Source organism: Petromyzon marinus, unplaced genomic scaffold, assembly GCF_048934315.1.
Source record: "Petromyzon marinus isolate PM22_M1 ecotype Great Lakes invasive population unplaced genomic scaffold, UKy_Petmar_22M1.pri1.0 PM_G_Scaffold_7, whole genome shotgun sequence".
Lineage (NCBI taxonomy): Eukaryota > Metazoa > Chordata > Hyperoartia > Petromyzontiformes > Petromyzontidae > Petromyzon > Petromyzon marinus.
This window is the reverse complement of record NW_027423024.1, coordinates 3903413-3922940: the sequence shown is the minus strand read 5'-3', so window position 1 is coordinate 3922940 and position 19528 is coordinate 3903413. Positions and strand designations below refer to the sequence as shown.

Here is a 19528-nt window from a genome sequence, read left to right as displayed (position 1 = left end):
CTCATTAAAATGCAAATCAATTTATAACATTTTTGACATGTGTTTTTCTGGATTTTGTTGTTGTTATTCTGTCTCTCACTGTTCAAATAAACCTACCATTAAAATTATAGACTGATCATTTATTTGTCAGTGGGCAAACGTACAAAATCAGCAGGTGATCAAATTCTTTTTTCCCTCACTGTATATAAGTGTTGTGTCCTTAACTAACCACACGGAGACATCTGGTTGAGGCAACGCAATTATTATAACTCTTTCGAACTCGGCTCTACACACTACTGAAACACGAAGGGGTACGTCCCCTTCCACCCGATCACCTACGGGAGTGACAGCCTCCCTTCTATCGCAGCCTGCACAATCCGGGCTCTGCTACCCACGGGTCCCTTAGCCCGGCGTTAAGGGAAGACTGGACGACCCGTTCTAGCCAGGGTACGGGAGCTCACCTCTGGTTTGTTACAACCCGGCTCTGGCTAGAGTCTGGGGAGGGTCCCAGGGTGTCCGAGCCACCTCTGGTCCGCTACAACCCGGCTCTAACAAGAGCCTCGGTTGAGGGTCCCCGGGTGCCGGTCCAGTCTTCAGGTCTTCGGATGTCTTCAGGCTTGAGTTAGTGAACACTGCCTCGGCCCGTCCAGAGGGCCGGCCTTTTATCCTCAGGTCGGGGTCACCCCTCCCCTCCTGACCCCCCCCCTCCCAGAACCTTCTGAAAGGTTTTAAGGGGCCTTAGGGACGGGTGGGGGGTCAGGGGTATCAGTCTCCGATCACGGGGGGGTGGGGCGGGGGTTTAACCTTTGGTCGACCCCTACGCACCGCGCTCTCTCTCGGCTGCCCCGTTGACCTGTGAATGTGGTGGCAGGTCAGCTTACAGTGCCTTGTTATGGCGCTTATGCACAACTTCGTGACGAACACTGCACGTTCCGTCATTTTCATGCATGGGGTGCTGCAAACCTACGCGCCCCCTGCATGAACGACAGAGGCGCAGGGACAGACGTTCGATCGTGTTGAAATCGATCTGCAGACGACAGTCTTCTCGCACGGCAAGCTTTGTGTCGCCTCATCTCGATCCGGCGATCCCAACCAGGTGAAAGTCCGCATCGAACGGAACCCCTGGCAAAGCCATCTACTTAACGACGAGAGAAAATTCACACGAAATATCGTTTTCAATGAATAAGCTGTTAATGAAGAAATACAATTATTTAATTCAAAACATAATACAATTCAAAGTTGTTTCATTTTCAAACTTCAAAACGGAGCATTGGGAGCTTGCGTGGATGCGTCGTTCTTGTGCAATTTTTTTCGTGACTTTCCTGGCCCAAGGCCACAAATGGTTGTGAGGGGCGCCGCAGGCGGTCAGCCTTGCTTCAACCCTTGGTTGTGAACATCCAGACGTTAATCAGCAAGGAGCATTTCTAGTCCTAGTTCGACAAAATCTACGTCAACACGTAATACAAAACTACAATTTGTGTTGTAGAGAATGAATCTCCTCTACGTGTAACCTTTGAGAGGTATGCCATGTAACTGATTAATGATCCGAGTGTGCTCCCTATTTCAAAGACAATGAGTTGCTCCAGAGGGAGAAGCTTCCTGAAAACACAAAATACCCTTTGACCTGTATGACAAGAACAATGAGTCTCACCTGAGTTATCTGTACAGGTTACTTCCAAAACACACACTTTGTCCTAACATCACTTATTCAATGTTTAACCCTTATAGACAAAATGGTACATGTATGCACACAATCAGACAAGTATTATTGACAGGCATATTAACAAAATTCAATTACTGCACTGAAACATACTGCATCAGGTTACATCGCATTAACAAGAAGCTATTTTAGTATGTACAACATACTATTGCGCCATTCAAAACGAGTAGGCCATTGCATACTGGCGTCTGGGTCAAAATTTATCAAATTCTAAACATTACCTACAAACTCCACAACTAAGATGCCACATCAACCATCGCCTCCTACTGACAGGCTCTTGTGCACATGCAGGCCGGAGCAGGGCCACCACCTTGTGCCACACAGGGGCAGCTGCTACTTGGGGATGCTCTTCGAGTGTTTGAGACGAGATACGACACAAAACTCCGAATTGCCGAGGCGATTAAGCAAGCACCATATAAATGGAATTATTAGAACCTAGTGAATGCTTGGGAGCTTATTCGACTCTCGCTCCTGGTTAGAGATCTACCCAACCCACAGGTCCACAAAGACTGGCCGCTCTTACCCTGCAGGTTGAACCTAGGAATTGAGTGTTCAACTTCATTCTTGTCATTAAAGGCCTGTGATGAAGGTGCATCTATTGGAGCGACATCGTTTCAAGCTTACACATCTACCGGGTCTCCATTTGAGTTGTATTGTCTCGGAGGAAGTCCACCCACACCTCCACTTCCACAAACTGCTGGGAGTTGCCTCGCTCTGCCTCACAGTCAGAATTCACCTCCTGCTTCACGTTGCCTCCATCGATGTGAAGGTCCCATTTTGGAGCTGAATCTTCATCTTCACATTTTACCCTCACTTCTTCGCTCTTCACTTCTTCACATTTCACCTTGACCTCTTCAGATTTCACCTTGATACCTTTAAAAGTGTCCAAGCTGGGATTTTCTTCCGGTTGTTTCATGAGGGATGGGCTCATTGCGTCACTTTGACTTTCACAAGCTGATTTCAGACTCCACTCCTTGTGGATCTTCTGATGCTTTTGTGTTCTCTGGTGTACTTTAAGATTTGATGAACGTGCAAACGCCTTCCCACACACACTGCACTTGAAGGGTTTCTCTCCCGTGTGTGTTCTCTGGTGTTCTACAAGAAGAGATGAACGTGCAAACGCCTTCCCACACACACTGCACTTGAAGGGTTTCTCTCCCGTGTGTGTTCTCTGGTGTGCTACAAGAGTAGATAACTGTGCAAACGCCTTCCCACACACACTGCACTTGAAGGGTTTCTCTCCCGTGTGTGTTCTCTGGTGTTCTACAAGAACAGATGAACGTGCATACGCCTTCCCACACACACTCCACTTGAAGGGTTTCTCTCCCGTGTGTGTTCTCTGGTGTATTACAAGAACAGATAACTGTGCAAACGCCTTCCCACACACACTGCACTTGAAGGGTTTCTCTCCCGTGTGTGTTCTCTGGTGTTCTACAAGAGTAGATGAACGTGCAAACGCCTTCCCACACACATTGCACTTGAAGGGTTTCTCTCCTGTGTGAGTTCTCTCGTGTCGTGTCAAATTTCCAGTACGATCCGTGCTGTATGCACACCAGTCACAATGTTGCCTTGTAGTAACGAGCTGCGCCGAGCGCCTTTGCTCCATCAGACCAATTCTGCAGAGGAAGCGTCAGAGGAAGCGTCAGCTGCAGACATAAAAATATAATATCTACACCATCTACACGTCAGTATCGATACACAGAGGAAAGCATATATACACAGTAAAACGTGACTTACACGTCTATACTTATTCATATATTCATGATATAGTGGAAAAGTGTCCCAAATTCAACACACGGGCTGTTATGGCACACAATGAGAGGGAAAATGGTTACAAACATGCCTGGAAGCCCTCGTATCTTCAAAATGAATGTTAACCAAAAACTCCGAGCACACAATTTCAGCTGTCTGGCTTCAAAAGGAATATTTATGAAAGCTAACTTCAGCTGACATAGCAAAGGGTGTTTAAAATAATACTATTTGTGTTATGCAGAAATGCATAAATTAATGTTCAATCGCAACTTAGAGGTGTGAAGCCAGGCTCAGATGTCCTTGAATGCTGGGATGAACAGATCCGACTTCAGCTGCACGTGTGTGCTGTGTTAACTTCCTGACTCCATTCTTACAAAGAGTTGCAGAGGAAAACAAAACTAAACTACTGTTTTGATATAACCTCCGTGCTCAATAGAGTTAATAGACTTTACTGAAAACACAAACTTGACACTGTCACACACTCAGAGGTGGAGCCAGGATTTTCAGGTAGGGGGGCAACCCCTCCAGCAATGAAATGACAGTTGTTAGTAAGTAAGGAGTTGTTAGTAAGGAGTTGTTAGTAAGTGAGGAGTTGTTAGTAAGGAGTTGTTAGTAAGTGAGGAGTTGTTAGTAAGGAGTTGTTAGTAAGTAAGGAGTTGTTAGTAAGTAAGGAGTTGTTAGTATGTAATGACTTGTCCCTTACTTTTTATTCGACGCGTGTGATCGGCATTGCGCTCGCTGAAGGTGTTTGCCTTCAGGGAAGTCGTGTACTCTGTATACGCAACTGCGCAAAATTCTGTGAGTCACTTACAACTGCTTTGCCGTTACTTATTGCCAATTATGGACTTGGACTGTTGTCCTCTCATAGAGTCCCTGGCACGTAATAATATGCCACACGGTGGCAGTGGGGGTCGCAAAATGCTGATTTATCTATATATATGAAAGGGAAATGTGTGGATACTTGTGTCTGTTCGAAATGTTTAGCATACTTCCCAACGTGCCACACACTTGAAATTTGGCATGTGGGTATGTTCCATACTGTACACAATGTAAAAAATATAAAAAAAGTCTTTAGTATTTTTTTTTGGGGGGGGGGGGGAATGACCATGAAGTGTCTGGCGTCAACCCGCAACACCTCTGAGTTAAGCGCTCTGCAATGCTTAGAGCTGTTAACAGACGTGCCGGGAGATTTTAGGTGGCGCTTCGCTCCTGGCCGATGAAGCCATTGGCTTCTCGGAGTTCAATACATATCCTCCGTGCGAAGAACGGGTAGAACTGCTATCTTAAATATGAAGCAGAACATTCCATCTGTTTGTTTGTGCGAAGCAGCAAAAACCTCTCCAGCGCCGAGCTCTGGCGTCGTGAAAATTTGCACAGCTGACGCTGTCTGGAATTTCTAAATGAACGTGACTATTTTCAGCTCGCCACGTCATTATTCCCTTCCCGGGTGGCCAAAATCGACCTTACGTATAAGTGGCGTAAGAGGTTGAATTTCCTTGAGTGAAAACATCCGATTTAGGTAAATTGATTTGTTTCGGCTTTTTTCTTTCTTGCAAGCATCAATTTTTTCCAGGGTTTTTCAGTGAAATGGAAGGGAATGTGAAGTTAATCCAAGACAATAATCCAAGTCCCGGGCGAAGCTGGGTAGTGAAGCTTATTACTAATAAACCCCAATGATCCTATCAAAATTAGGGATTTCGATCGGATCGTTGGGGGGGGCACGTGCCACCCCACCCCCCACTGGCTCCACCACTGTCACACACTGGCATGGTTCACAGGTGGTGGTGTGTCCAGACCCACGCCTTGCCACCTTCACCTGCTCAGTATTAATGCTTCCTCACTCCACCAAGTAGTTAATTGAGGATCAATCAACACAACCGAGGCTGCGTGTCTCTCTCCCCGTGGTCGTGTGGATTTCCTTCCCGAACCCCCGGTCTCCCCTCTACATGTAGAGAATGAACACCGCCACGCATCTAGAGCAGTGGTTCTTAACCTTGTTGGAGGTACCGAACCCCACCAGTTTCATATGCGCATTCACCGAACCCCTCTTTAGTGAAAAATAAAATGTGATTTTTTTCAAATTCAAGACATAGATATGTTTTTTACTGGTACACAAAATGAGCCGTGCATGAACATTACCTTGTTCAAAGAATAAAACCAACACAATGCATAAACTCACAACAAATTACATACCTGGAAATCAAAGTGACTTCTGCTGTTGCCTTTGAGAGATCAGTTCAGATATGCGTGGCTTCACCTTGGCAAGTGCCACTCTCATGTCATTTTCACAGCAAAGTCTGTTCCTTTTCTTCGTTTTTATGTCCAGCATCCTCGAAAAGGATTGCTCACAAAGATATGTTGTAACAAATGGTATAAAAAAATCCAGGGCTTTCTTAGCAATAACTGGATACTTGTTCATTTGTCGACACCAAAACGTTGAGAGCGTTGTTGTTCTGAAGAGTTGCTGTTGAACCTGGCTCTGCTGAATTTCAATGATTTCGTCGAGGAATTCATCATTGACATCTGCTGTTTCAACAGCAAACCTGAACGGCTGTCTAACCCATGCTGGATATGACTCTCTTGTAGGGAAATATCGGTCGAGAGACTTTGCAAGCTCATCTAAGTGTGTGGCAATTGTTTGCTTCAGTTCCGTGGATACAGAAATATCTCCGATTCCAGACACATCTTCGATCTTACTTGCACAGTCGTCCAGAAGCGGGAAGTTTGCGGAGTTATTGTTCTCTGTTCGTCGTTTCCATAACGGTAGCTTTTTTTGAAAAGCCTTCAGGTGTTCTTCTGCTTCCATGATATTGACTCCACCACCCTGCATCTGCTGATTGAGATGATTGAGAGCTGCGAATATATCAGCCATGTACGCTAAAATGAGAATGAACTCAGGATTTTTGAAGCAATTTGCATGGCAGTGTTGGTGCTCTTGCAAAAACAGGGCTAATTCCACACGCATGGCAAAAACACGATTCAGCACCTGTCCCCGGGATAACCACCGAATATTAGAATGGAGCAGAAGTACCTCAAATTCAGAGCCCATTTCTTTACACAGCTCACTGAAGATGCGGTGCCTCAGAGCACTTTTTCGCACATAGTTCACACATTCCACCACAGTTTTTAATACTTCTGCCATTTTTGGAGGTAAGGTTTTTGTTGCCAACGCATGCCTGTGCAGAATACAATGCGTCACAATGATGTGTGGTGCATCGGCCTTTACTAGCGCACCAAAACCAGACTTTCTTCCCAGCATGACTGGAGCTCCGTCCGTACAAACTGCAGAAACCATATCCCATGAAATATTGTTGTCTCTGAAGAAGTCATCCACAAGCTTCTTCACATCGGCTGCCTTCGTTGTTGTTGTAAGAGGCTTACAAAATAAAAACTCTTCTTTTATCATGTCGTCTTTCACATAGCGTACAAAAACAGCAAGCTGGCTTAGATCAGAAACGTCTGTGGTTTCGTCGAGTTGAAGGCTGAATTTTGCCGGGCTTGAAATCAGATCCGCGACTACTTGAGCCACGATGTCTTTACTCATGTCTTCTATTCTGTCACTGACGGTGTCATTTGAAAGGGGAATTTGGGATAATTTACCTTCGGCCGCTGTTCCGAGTATCAGATTCGCCATCTTTAATGCAGCTGGTTTCACAAGTGTTTCACCAATGGTGTGTGGCTTGCCCTGCTTTGCGATCAGGTAAGCAACTTCGTACGATGCTGTCAGGATCGGTTTGTTAACAGGTACAAATCCAAGAGCAGGCAGAGTGGCCCTTTCATCGAATCTGGCTCTCTTCACCCTGAATTCAGCAAGTGTTGTGTTCTTGTATTCCCCGTCTCCATGCAGCTTCAAGAAGTGTTCCTTTAGTTTTGCCGGTGCAAGACTAGAGTTGCTCAACTTGGCGTTGCAAATCATGCAGATAGGACGCTCACTCCCATCACGTTCCGTGATACATGAGAATCCATGTTGTACATATTCGTCCGACCACTTTCTTCTTTTGCCCGACATAGTTAGTATGGATAAAATATTAAAGAAATCACACGACGTACGACAACAACAGTCACACGTTGACTACTGAGTACGCACTAAATTCCCCGCAGCGCTGATTGGCCAAGCAGTGTAGCATGATCATCTGCAGCCAGTGATGGCCAAGCGGGCCGTGTGTGTCATCACAAATTTACACAATAATTCAAGTGTGTCCGGACCTCCGTGGCGGGGGCTCTGCCGAACCCCTGAGATCGACTCACCGAACCCCTGGGGTTCGATCGAACCCAGGTTAAGAACCACTGATCTAGAGTGAACACCACCCCGCGTCTAGAGTGAACACCACCACGCGTCTAGAGTGAACACCACCACGTGTCTAGAGTGAACACCACCAAGCGTCTAGAGTGAACACCACCAAGCGTCTAGAGTGAACACCACCACGTGTCTAGAGTGAACACCGCCACGCGTCTAGAGTGAACACCACCACGCGTCTAGAGTGAACACCACTACGTGTCTAGAGTGAACACCACTACGCGTCTAGAGGGAACACCGCCACGCGTCTAGAGTGAACACCACCACACGTCTAGAGTGAACACCACCAAGCATCTAGAGTGAACACCGCCACGCGTCTAGGGTGAACACCGCCACGTGTCTAGAGTGAACACCGCCACGCATCTAGAGTGAACACCGCCACGTGTCTAGAGTGAACACCACCACGCGTCTAGAGTGAACACCGCCACGCATCTAGAGTGAACACCACTAAGCGTCTAGAGTGAACACCGCCACGCGTCTAGAGTGAACACTGCCACGCGTTTAGAGTGAACACCACCACGCATCTAGAGTGAACACCACCACGTGTCTAGAGTGAACACCACCACGTGTCTAGAGTGAACACCGCCACGTGTCTAGAGTGAACACCACCACGCGTCTAGAGTGAACACCGCCAAGCGTCTAGAGTGAACACCAACACGCGTCTAGAGTGAACACCACCACGCGTCTAGAGTGAACACCGCCACGTGTCTAGAGTGAACACCACCACGCGTCTAGAGTGAACACCACTAAGCGTCTAGAGTGAACACCACTAAGCGTCTAGAGTGAACACCACTAAGCGTCTAGAGTGAACACCGCCACGTGTCTAGAGTGAACACCACCACGCTGTTGACAAGCCCCACCTTACACCATTGTAAACCTCATTTGCCAGTAACAAAATATGATAATTGTTATTTTTACCCTTTAATCTGGCAACAAAACTGACACCTTTTTTACAAGGAGTCATGTTCACATTCACCACAATACCTGCGGTCGGAACGCAAACACAAAACAACAACTCTGATAATGTATGTGGCACTGTCCTTGAAATTGATTGGTCCACACCCGAGACAGCTTTCTTTTTGGCGTCTTCTGGTCCAACACCAACGTGAGACGAGGCTCTAAAGAAAGCTGTCTTGGGTGTGGACCAATCAATTTCAAGCTTCCTGTTGCCTCGCGACAGCAGGAAGTAGTATGACGTCACTTCCCTCCCACAAGCGGCTCTCTAACTAAATAAATTATGTTAATGAGGCAGGCCCATATGTCGAGGGATGGGGGCGTGGGCGCTGAACCCGTCGCAATAAACTCGCGACGGCTTTAACGGATACATTATGTTAATGAGCCACCAGTCACTGGGCGTAGCTTTGCCCAAATAAGGATTGCCATTGGAACGATATCGGCAGTGACCCAAGCGGAGGTGACGTCACGCTCAAGAGCGCGGTGGACGGGCGAGGGGTGAATACCTTGGTAACATGACGTCACTAGCGAGGTACACCTCCCCCTGGCGTTTCACACCGATGAGGTAATGCAGAGTGGTGACGTCACAGAGTTGGAGTTTAAGTTGATTTAGATTCATTTTCCATTGCTCCCTCCCTTGGGTGTGTGAGCTCAGCAACAACGTGGACATTATTGTGTATACACTGTGTGTGTGTGTACACTGTGTGTGTACACTGTGTGTGTCACTGTGTGTCGCTGTGTGTCACTGTGTGTGTCACTGTGCCTGGCACAAGCGTCGTGGTGACGTCACCGCCACTTAGTGGCGAATGGCGGTTGTTGTTGTGTCACTTTGTGTCACTGTGTATACACTGTGTGTGTACATTGTGTGCGTGTACACTGTGTGTGTGCACACTGTGTGTACGCTATGTCTGTATACACTGTGTGTCACTGTGTGTGTGTACACTGTGTGTGTACAGTGTGTGTGTACACTGTGTGTGTGTACACTGTGTGTGTGTACACTCTGAATGTACACTGTGTCTACACTGTGTGTGTACACTGTGTGTACACTCTGTGTGTACACTGTTTGTGTCCGCATTGAACCGAACCCCCGGCAAGGCCATCTACTTAATGACGAGAGAAAATTCACATGAAATGTCCTTTTCAATGGAGTCATCCAGATGTAAATTGATACACGCTTTTAATGAAGAAATAAAATCATCTCATTCAAAACACAACACAATTCAAAGATGTTTCATTTTAAAACTTCAAAACGGAGCATGGGGTACTTGCGTGAATGCGTCCTTCGTGTGCAAATCTTGTGACTTTCCTGGCCTGAAGGCCGTCAATGTGTTGGACCCTTATTGGTGCACAGCGTCTCAACAACAGCAGTGGGGTTTGCTTCAACCGATAGGTACGAACATCCAGACGTGAATCAGCGAGGTGCATTTCTAGTCCTAGTTAGACAAAATCTACGTCAACACGTAAGACAAAACTACAATTCGTGTTGTAGAGAATGTACCTCCTCCTATACGTGTAACTTTTAAGTGGTATGCCTTGTAACTGATGAAAGATCCGAGTGTGCTCCCTATTTCAAAGACAATGAGTTGCTCCAGAGGCAGACGCTTCGTGAAACACAAAAGTACCCTTTGACCTGTATCACAAGAACAACGGGTCTCACCTGAGTTTTCTGTACAGGTTACTTCCAAACACACACACACACTTTGTGCTAACATCACTTATTCAATGTGTGACCCTCAGACAAAATGTTACATGCACAAGCACAATCAGACAAGTATTAATTCTAAATCCAACCCCATTCCTCTACCTACCCATTCCCTTGACGGGCTCCGTGCCCACTGAAACCCATGACGATGGCGATGATGATTCCACCTCTCGCTGTAACAATCAAAGCACCTCCAACTTCTGAATGCAAAGGTGCTGGTTGGTGTAACGCCAAAACACATCGTCAACGCCGCTCCCAAGCCCGCCCTACGTTAGTTACATCGTGAGAATCAACAAAATAAAAAGTTCCACAGAGAAAACTAAAATGACATTACGCAATCCCCAAAGTCGCACGCGGTAGGCTACACGACTCGGAGAACAGCGTCAGACTTCAAGACTTGCATCGCCATCATCAACATTCTTCCTCTCCACAAGTCATCGCACGTCAATATTCAACAAGCTGCACACGCGTGCAAGTCACCTCTCGACCCCCACCACCTGCACGGTTAACGCGATCAGACCCGGGGGTCAAATTAAAATTGTGTCGTCTTTGGTGACGTATTGCAATCGGTATCATTTTAATGATGTACGTACAGCAACTGCTGTACGTACATCGAATTATATCATTGACAACGGGGTCCACTTTTGCGGTATTTGCGTGCGGTGTTTTAATTATATAGATACGTAGTCAGTTCATTAGTATGGGGTTCCTCTATAAGGAATTGTAATTGTAAAATGTATTACTTAATAATACGATTCCAGGCCACACTTAGTCAGAGCAGTTAAAATGACTGTACATGTGTAGGTATGAAATAAAATAAATTTAAATAAAATAAAATTTATTTACTAATAAATTTAATTTAACGTAGATATAAAATAAAATAAATTTAATTTAAATAAATGTAATTCATTAAAAATTTCAATTTAATTTAACGTATGTATGAAATAAAATTGTATTTATTACAAATTTGAATTAAATTTAACGTAAGTAAAAAATAAAATTTAAATTATAAAAAAAATATTCATTTATAAAAAATCACGTAGGTATAAAAGACATTTAAATTAATAATAAAATTCTATTTAATGTAGGTATAAATCAAATGTAATTAAATAATTAATAAATTGTATTTTCTACCTCCGTGACTTTACCGAAAGATGCAAAGAGTGTGGACCCACGTGACATCAAGGCTGTCCTAGTCTAGGCAAGGCCTCAGGGTGTACCGGGCCTTTCACAACAACAGCAGCAACAACGGTTCTCTTGAGAAAATGCTTTTAAAAAAAAGTCAACGTAGCTTACCTTGACACTCGCGAACTTTAATGATTAAAATAATTAAAACAAAACTAAACACTCACACGCACATGGGCGCGCGGCGTTCAGCGTGTAGGGCATTGAAAATGGTAGCGTCCTCCCGCGATCTGATTGGTCGCCGCGTGCCAAAGTGGGGAGGGGGGGAGGGCCAGCGATCCGATTGGTCGAGAGGCAAACCTGGGCGCGTCTCCGGCGATGGTGCGCAGTGATTGGTCAACGGTTGTCCTATGCTAATTTTGGTATGCTAATTAATTTTAATCTGTATGCTAATGCAGTATATTTATCCATACTCATTAAGTTTAATGTTTATCCTAAATTAGTTAAAAATGTATACTCGTTTAGTTAACATTCTATGATAGTATCGTTATATTTTTTATGCTATAACAGCAGTGCATATTGCTGTGGTGGTACCTGCTATGATTACAGCAGTGCATACTGACTGTGGTGGTACCTGCTATGATTACAGCAGTACATACTGACTAGTGGTACCTGATACCTCTCCTTCTTTCCACAGAGCTACAAGACAATCAGAGTCTAGTCGTCCTACACATCGTCAGCAAGATGGATGAGGTGAGCTAGGTCTGGCTGTGTGTGGCGCCGAGCGTGAAGATTTTCTTCTCTTCTGCAGCGTGCGTCCACGTCAACTTTCACCATCAAGCGCGCCCAGACTCCTCCACGGCTCCGCTGGCTCTCCTGCCCTCGTCCTCCTGCTTCCGCTCCGTCCGATCGCCTCCCCTCTCCTCCCGCCCCTTGCCGTCTCTCTTCACACGCGCACTCCGACCTCCCTCGCCTTCCACGTCAGGAGGTACGCCCGAGATCATTCGTCCTGCCCGCACCAACGGATCACCCATCGTCCGACCGCGTTTCTGTTCATGCAGATAAGGGCACCATCACGGCGTAGCGGTTAGCGGCGCTGCGCCATTCTCGCTCACGGCCAATACCAGCGACAATTATTGGCCGTCCGTGAATGACGTCACGCACCTAGAGGGGGAGGGGGGGGCGGGGTCAGACGTTTGTGATGATGTGTGACGAGGGGGGGGGGGGTTGAGAAAAGTGACGTCACATCAAATTGCGCAACTTTAAATAGACACGTTCTACTTAAATAGACTTTGTAATAAATGTTTTCTACCTACAGAGTGCAGCGCCACATTAACTACGCACTACAATGACAATAGTTTAAAGCGATTTGAAGCATGTTTTATATATTATTTTGGGGGGGTGGGCAGCTTTGTGACGTCATATTTGAGGGGGAGGGGTCTGACTTTTTGTGACGTCATGCGACGATGGGGGGGGGGATCAAAAATCCTCTAAAATTACGTGACGTCATTTCAGGTCGGCCCCTGACCTGAAGCAGTCCTGAGCGTCACTTAGGTGGACTCAGCCATAATGAAGGAGGTGGTGAGGTGGGTGGGGGTGCTAACATCAGAATTTGAGAGACGAGCGGCCAGCCGTGGTTCTGTCCACACCAGCCCCTGGTGTTGTTCCATCGCGACCCTCACCGGTGCTCGCTAACAGCGCACGCCCAGTGGGAGTCGATGAGTCCGTGGGTTTCTGTGCGAGTCCGTGGGTCCATGTGTGGGTCTGTGGATGTGTCAGTCTACATTGGGGAGCCTTTGTCTTTGCAGTTTGGGGACTAGTGCAGCACTAGTGTGTAGTAGTGTATAGTGTAGTGTATAGTGTAGTGTATAGTAGTGTAGTGTATAGTGTAGTGTATAGTATTGTATAGTATAGTAGTGTATAGTAGTGTATAGTGTAGTGTATAGTGTAGTGTATAGTAGTGTAGTGTTTAGTGTAGTGTATAGTAGTGTGTAGTGAATAGTGTAGTGTATAGTAGTGTATATTGTAGTGTATAAGTGTATAGTGTAGTGTATAATAGTGTATTGCATAGTAGTGTAGTGTATAGTAGTGTATAGTGTAGTGTATAAGTGTATAGTGTAGTGTATAATAGTGTATATTGTAGTGTATAGTAGTGTATATTGTAGTGTATAAGTGTATAGTGTAGTGTATAATAGTGTATATTGTAGTGTATAGTGTAGTGTATAGTAGTGTATATTGTAGTGTATAAGTGTATAGTGTAGTGTATAAGTGTATAGTGTAGTGTATAATAGTGTATATTGTAGTGTATAGTGTAGTGTATAGTAGTGTATATTGTAGTGTAGAAGTGTATAGTGTAGTGTATAATAGTGTAGTGTATAGTAGTGTATAGTGCAGTGTATAGTGTAGTGAAAAGTAGTGCATATTGTAGTGTATAAGTGTAGTGTAGTGTATACTAGTGTATTGTATACTAGTGTATAGTGTAGTGTTTAGTGTAGTGTATAGTGTAGTGTATAGTAGTGTAGTGTGTAGTAGTGTAGTGTATAGTAGTGTATAGTGTAGTGTATAGTGTAGTATACTAGTTATCACGTGACTAGTGTAGCTAGCCAGGTGGTGACCACACTCGTGTGTGCATCTCCACTCGTCCATGTTTGCAAGTAAGCGCTCGTGTGTGTATGTGCACCCGCATGTTTGTTCGTGTCTGTATGTACGCACACTGTTGCACATGGTTCGCTCGTGTGGGTGTGTAGTGGAACGCACTGCTCGTGAAAACGTTGCCTCGTTACGCGGTAAATGCTGCGGCACGACAGGAGGGCACTACAGGGATGAGGCTCTCCACTCTTGGTGCTGTGAATTAAAACAGCGCCAGGGTGGAGAGTCCCGTTCCTACAGCTCGTAGCTGTGACGGAGCGAGAGTGATCAGCGGACAGCCACCATGGTTGCCAGGTAAGGGAAGACTTCACCCGGAACTCTCCTCCACACGTGTTCCCCTTGAACATTGTCGCAATAAACGTACGATCAGGAATCTTTAAAATATCCGACCTTTGTTGTTCCGCAAGAATATTAACGCTCAAACTCGCATCGAACTCTTCATGAATTCACTTGGTCAAACAGTTCAGGTACTCGGCAAAGCATTTCACCACCCGGTATGCAACAGTTAAACAATCTACTCCAAATCAACACCGAAATGTCAAATTATCATCCACCATTGACTTCCACATCGATGGAAGCCATTTGGCACGACGTCCAAGCCATTAAACACTGGAACAACGAACGTGCCATTCAAGTACATCTTGAAACCCACTATCTGAAGAAGTTTGTATTAAACAATAACTAAATAATAGAAACACGTTTACAATACTGAGCAAAGTTATAGTCACGGACTTTTTCCAACTTTAGCTCAACAGGACCACAAAAGCTCGGATATGTGGTGCATAATAAATGAATCAATCTGATTGAAATCATCAACTGGCCAAACACTTTTCGATTTCAACATCACCTTATAAAAGAATAACATTTTAAATATAAGCGCACAACTTTTTCTATCTGTGATGAGCGCTGCACTTTCCGTTGTTTTCATGCAGGGGGCGCTGCAAACCGACGCACCCCCTGCATGGACGACGGAGGCGCAGGGACAGACGTTCGATTACGTTGGAATCGATCTGTAGACGGCGGTCTTCTCGCACGGCCAGCTCCGTGTCGCCTTATCTCGATCCCGCAATCCCAAACATGTGAAAGTCCGCATCGAACCGAACCCCCGGCAAGGCCGTCTACTTAACGTTGAGAGAAAATTCACACGAAATGTCCTTTTCAATGAAGTCTTCCAGATGTAAATTGAAACAAGCTTTTAATGAAGAAATAAAATCATCTAATTCAAAATACAACACAATTCAAAGATGTTTCATTTTAAAACTTCAAAATGGAGCATGGGGTACTTGCGTGAATGCGTCCTTCGTGTGCAAATGTTGTGACTTTCCTGGCCTGAAGGCCGTCAATGTGTTGGACCATAAAATGGTGCACAGCGTCTCAACAACAGCAGTGGGGTTTGCTTCAACCGATGGTCACGAACATCCAGACGTGAATCAGCAAGGAGCATTTCTAGTCCCAGTTAGACAAAATCGACGTCAACACTTAAGACAAAACTACAATTCGTGTTGTAGAGAATGTACCTCCTCCTATACGTGTAACTTTCAAGTGGTATGCCTTGTAACTGATGAATGATCCGAGCGTGCTCCCTATTTCAAAGACTATGAGTTGCTCCAGAGGCAGACGCTTCGTGAAACACAAAAGTACCCTTTGACTTGTATCACAAGAACAACGGGTCTCACCTGACTTCTCTGTACAGGTTACTTCCAAAACACACACACACACACTTTGTCCTAACATCACTTATTCAATGTTTGACCCTCAGACAAAATGTTACATGCACGCGCACAATCAGACAAGTATTCATTCTAAATCATTGACGGGCATATTAACAACATTGAATTACTGCAGCGAAATTGACTGCATCACGTTACATCGTATTAAGAAGTTATTTTACAAACACGCACCGTCTGCTTAACAGTGTATGTACAACGTACTATTGTTGCGTCATTCAAAACGAGTAGGCCGTTGCATGCTTGCGTCTGGGTCAAAATGTATCAAATTCATAACATTGCGCTACAAATAATAGATCACGGCGTTTCGATAACACAAGCAATCGTCATCAGGTGGGACAAGCACAGCAGCAAGAAGAAGAAACTGCTGGAGTAGTAGGCGCCTACTACTTCAGCAGTTTCTCTTGCTGTGGTTGTCCCACCTGATGACGATTGCTTGTGTTGTGATCTAAACGCCGTGATCTGTTATGTTTCTACCCACGTGGTGACTTTACCGAAATAACTAAAGAGTGTGGATTCCTGCAGTCACGAAAGCTTCGAATCAAGATTGCCTACAAACTACACAACTGAGATGACGCATCAATCATCGCCCCCTACTGACAGGCTCTTGTCCACATGCAGGCCGGTGCAGGGCCACCACCCTGTGCCACACAGGGGCAGCTGCTACTTGGGGATGCTCTTCGAGCGTTTCAGACGAGGTACGACACAAAACTCCGAGTTGCCCAGGCGATTAAGCAAGCACCGTGTAAATGCAATTATAACATAGTGAATGCTTGGGAGCTTATTGTCTCTCGCTCCTGGTGAGAGATTGACCCAACCCACAGGTCCACAAAGACTGGCCGCTCTTACTCTGCAGGTTGAACCTAGGAAATCAGTGTTCAACTTCATATTCTTGTCATTAAAGGCCTGTGACAAAGGTGCATCTATTGTAGCGACATCGTCTCTGGCTTACACATCTACCGGGTCACCACTTGACTTTGTATTGTCTCGGAAGTCCACCCACACCTCCACTTCCACAAACTGCTGGGAGTTGCCTCGCTCTGCCTCAGTCAGAATTCTCCTCCTGCTTCACGTTGCCTCCATCAATGTGAAGGTCCCATTTTGGAGTTGAATCTTCATCTTCACATTTTACCTTCACTTCTTCGCTCTTCACCATCACTTCTTCCCTCTTCACCATCACCTCTTCCCTCTTCACCATCACCTCTTCACATTTCACCATCACCTCTTCACATTTCACCATCACCTCTTCACATTTCACCTCGATACCTTTAAAAGTGTCCAAGCAGGGAGTTTCTTCTGGTTCGTGTTTCATGAGGGGTGGGCTAATTGCGGCACTTTGACTTTCACAAGCTGATTTCAGACTGCACTCCTTGTGGATCTTCTGATGCTTCTGTGTTCTCTGGTGTACTTGAAGATTTGATGAATGTGCAAATGCCTTCCCGCACACACTGCACTTGAAGGGTTTCTCTCCCGTGTGTGTACTCTGGTGTGTTTTAAGAGCAGATGGATCTGAAAATGTCTTCCTACACACACTGCACTTGAAGGGTTTCTCTCCCGTGTGTGTTCTCTGGTGTGTTTTAAGAGCAGATGACTGTGAAAATGCCTTCCCACACACACTGCACCTGAAGGGTTTCTCTCCTGTGTGTGTTCTCTGGTGTTTTTTAAGAGTAGATGAATCTGAAAATGCCTTCCCACACACAGTGCACTTGAAGGGTTTCTCTCCCGTGTGTGTTCTCTGGTGTTTTTTTAAGAGTAGATGAATCTGAAAATGCCTTTCCACACACAGTGCACTTGAAGGGTTTCTCTCCTGTGTGTGTTCTCTGGTGTGTTTTAAGAGCAAATGACTCTGAACATGTCTTCGAACAAACACTGCACTTGAAGGGTTTCTCTCCCGTGCGTGTTCCCTGGTGTCTTTGAAGATGAGATGAATCTAAAAATGCCTTTCCACACACACTGCACTTGAAGGCTTTCTCTCCTGTGTGTGTTCTCTGGTGTTTTTTAAGAGTAGATGAATCTGAAAATGCCTTCCCACACACACTGCACTTGAAGGGTTTCTCTCCCGTGTGTGTTCTCTGGTGAGTTTTAAGAGCAAATGAATCTGAAAATGTCTTCCCACACACAGTGCATTTGAAGGGTTTCTCTCCTGTGTGTGTTCTCTGGTGTCTTTGAAGATGAGATGAATCTGAAAATGCCTTTCCACACACACTGCACTTGAAGGGTTTCTCTCCTGTGTGTGTTCTCTGGTGTGTTTTAAGAGTAGATGAATCTGAAAATGTCTTCCCACACACAGTGCATTTGAAGGGTTTCTCTCCCGTGTGTGTTCTCTGATGTACTTTAAGAGCAGATGACTGTGAAAATGCCTTCCCACACACAGTGCACTTGAAGGGTTTCTCTCCTGTGTGTGTTCTCTGGTGGGTCTCAAGAACTGATGGCCATGCAAATGCCTTGTCACACACAGTGCACTTGAAGGGTTTCTCTCCTGTGCGAGTTCTCTGGTGCTGTGTCAAATTTACAGTCCGATCCGTGCTGTATGCACGCTGGTCACATTGTTGACTTGTCGTACCGAGCTGTGCTGAGTGCATTTGCTCCATCAGACCAGCGTCAGCTGCAGACAGAAAATAAGAATATCCACACCATCTACACGTCAGTATCGAGCCATGGAGGAATGAATATATACAGTCACACGTGACTTACACGTCTATATTCATTCATATATTCATGACTAGCTGTACTAACCGGCTTTGCCCGGGACTTGGATCCATCACGTCCGGCCGCCTTTGTCTCCCCAGTGGCGATGTTCACACCGCAACAGTTACTCGTTTGAGGCTGAGTCGACCTAGGGGAGGCCCAGAAGCGGTTCAAATAATCGTCACCGGTGGTGGCCGTGAGCGGGAATCGAACTCAGGTCGCCGGGTTCGTAGCGCGGTGTAGCGCTAACCGATACACTACAATGCGTTACGCTTCCACACACAGACACACACAGACAGACACACACACACAGACAGACACACACACAGATACACACACACAGAGACACAGACACACACACAGACAACACTAACCGCTACACTACAATGCGTGACGCTTCCACACACAGAGACGCACACACACAGACACACACACACAGACACACACAGACACACACACAGACAACGCTAACCGCTACACTACAATGCGTGACGCTTCCACATGCGAGGGTCACGTGACAGATTTGACGTGACAGGTCACTTGCCGTGCAAAAAATCTATACATTATTGAGCTCCCCCCCCCAACAAAAACACAAAAGTGTATTTGTATAATGTTTGCACGGTGTACAGTCTGGAAAGTACCCACATGGCAAATTTCCAGTTTGTTGCATGTCGGGAAGTACGCTAAACATTTTGAACAGACAACACACACAATCACAACTTTGCCTTTCATATATATATTTGGAGATGCAGTGAAAAACTTTCCCAAATTCATCACGCGGTTTCAGTTTTTTTTTATTTTCAGTTTTATTTATTTTGGTTATAGTCCCGTGAGCCATTCGGCTCTTGAATCGGGTGCAACCACAACAAGCAAAAATACAAAAACACGACCAAGAAAATCATCTTACAGTGACTATGTGTGACTGTGCAAACAGC

At 45.5% G+C, this 19528-nt stretch overlaps 1 pseudogene; it reads right to left on the bottom strand.

The window, feature by feature from the left end:
* Positions 1-1169: 1169 nt before the first annotated feature.
* On the bottom strand, positions 1170-18737 carry LOC142920176 (uncharacterized; annotated as a pseudogene).
* Positions 18738-19528: the final 791 nt, after the last annotated feature.